The sequence below is a fragment of the Leptonotus elevatus genome, chromosome 10, assembly GCF_054856555.1.
Source record: "Leptonotus elevatus isolate MCC_2025b chromosome 10, RoL_Lele_1.0, whole genome shotgun sequence".
Lineage (NCBI taxonomy): Eukaryota > Metazoa > Chordata > Actinopteri > Syngnathiformes > Syngnathidae > Leptonotus > Leptonotus elevatus.
Window position 1 is genome coordinate 5,781,979 of NC_141248.1, and position 2,421 is coordinate 5,784,399.

Genomic DNA, 2,421 nt, shown 5'->3' on the forward strand with positions numbered 1-2,421 from the left:
CTGTATGACATTTTCAACATTTACTCAATTTTAATTGAGCCAGACATTTTGAAGTGATTTTACAGTAAATTCAATTAACATTTTTTATATAATTTTCCGCTATGTACAGTTAGAAATGGAAAAATAGAGAATGGTGAATGATGTTAAATATGGCTGATGCTTATTTTTTGGTCTTTTTTTTCTTTTAAAACTATTTCATTGGGATGTTTGCCATCTTTGATAAATGTGCCTACGTTCGCAACTGAATGTGTGATAAAATAGTGATGATTACAAAGAGCTAATAAATCTCGATTAGCACGCCGAAATAGCTCAGTTGGGAGAGCGTTAGACTGAAGATCTAAAGGTCCCTGGTTCGATCCCGGGTTTCGGCATTGGCCGGTCGGCTTTTGCATCCAACAACGTCTAGCCATATAAAATCCATTTCGCAGACGCAACTCGTCACTCATTACTCAGGTCGCCATGCAGCCATTCTATCAATTGGTTGTGTTTACACATTCATTGTTTTTCCTGAAATACAAATAAACATTTTCCTGACTGTATAAACCGAAGGTCCAGCACATAGCTTGTTCCTTTTATCGTGATCACCCCCTGCTTGTTTCTCAATCTTTTCTGAATCCTGACAACCAAGTAGGCGGTAACTAATTTACACTTGGATCTTTAATTCATCTACGTACTTTCCACGTCGGTCAATCATCAAACCACGCGCTCAGAACCCGCATAACTTTTACCTGCTTTCACCCAACAGACGAGGCACAATCACGTCATCAGTCCACTAGATGGCGGCATGTCCCGGTCTTTATTAACCGTCCTGTGACCCCCCCCCCCCCCCCCCCTTTGCTTTAATAAAATGTCAAAGGCCATTGAGACCCGCTGCGTGTTTAAGCATTAAAAAAGAAATTTTGATTTTTTTTTTCATAGTTAATTTTAAATGTAACCATGGGTCAATTTGGCTCAAAAGATGGTTAAATAACTGCTGAAATATTATGTGGCAGCGATGTAATTCTGATCGCTTGAATGCGTCCTATGAAGGGGACATATGCCCACAAAAAGCAAAACAATCTCTCAGTTTCCGTGGCAACAGATTCGAGCTGGCAATGTACATCCTCTGTTGACTAAGTATGGATCATGTCTCAAATCTATGTATACTAAAATGCAGTCCATTTATTTACCTGTATGTTAAGACTTTGTGAAGTATGCTGAGTTCAGGCTGAGTAGGAAAAAAAAAAATCACCCTCAAGCTAAGTGTTGCCATAGCAACCACACACATAGTTATGTGTCCTTGTGCTTTCTGACATGGGAACAATATTTATATTAAAACACCATATAAGGAAATTCAATGTCATCTACTGAATAATGAATCAAATATGCTCTGCAATTGATCAGGTGGCCAGGTCAGGGTGACCCACAGTCAACTAGGATAGACACCAGCTCCTCAGCAAGCGGCATAAAAAGTGGACGAGAGGTTGCATGCAGAAAAGAGATGTTTGTGGAGTTGTATCCTTGCATTTTGCCACCACTCTACGTCTGTCATCAAAAAGTATTTTCAACCAAAACAATAATGTCCACAGAGCCAGGGGAGGGATGGTCCAGAGTGTGCTCGTGTGGCCTCAGACAAAGAGAGATTTGTTCATGTTGTTGCGTAATGACCACAGGCCATGGCTGTACACTGACACCAAGGTGAGGACATCGCTGTGTCTTCATTTATTCATTCATTTTCAATACTTTGTTATTCCCACTCAACAGAGCCTCTTTTATTGTCAGCCTTAAGGCTTTGATTTACCAAAAATCATTGCAATCACAAATGTATCAACAACTCAATATCAGCCACTCGAGTTATGCACGTCAACCACATTCCACTGGATTGAGATTTTCTTTGTATGTTATGATACATCTAACAATACTATACCTTTTATTTATATACATATATTACATAATACATCGTAACTCACCAAATGACATGCTCTGACCACACTTTGGAAAGCACACACCCTGATCGCTGATCTTCACATACGTACAGTATGTGTAACTCAACACGTGTCGCCTGCAGTGACGCATGTCTGACCCGAGGAGAGCCATCGTATAATGTAGCGGCTGGACTAATTGGTGTTTACTTTCCCTCCCCTGTCACTTATATTTAGAGGTGACTCAATGCAAAAGGTGCATGTGGTGGCGTGGGAGCATGTCGGTTCAAAGGTCATCAGATGACGGTCATAACAAATGTAGTAAAAGGAAGCCATCTGCATATGGTCCGTTTAATTAAATCAGTGGACATGGTAAAAACATTTTTATACCTACTCACAGATGATTATGTCACATTCCCGATTTACCATCTATCTGGGCTCTCAGGATTACTTAAATGCAGAGCGTCTTTGGTGCATTGACAAGCCAAACGCAAAGAAAATATCGTATACTTGTCCTGAA

The 2,421-nt window shown here is 40.1% G+C and overlaps 1 non-coding gene across 1 annotated transcript; it reads left to right on the forward strand.

Moving 5' to 3' along the window:
• Window positions 1-298: 298 nt before the first annotated feature.
• Window positions 299-371, forward strand: trnaf-gaa (transfer RNA phenylalanine (anticodon GAA)). Its single transcript has one exon. It is a non-coding gene; the product is annotated as a tRNA-Phe (tRNA).
• The last annotated feature ends 2,050 nt before the right edge of the window (window positions 372-2,421 follow it).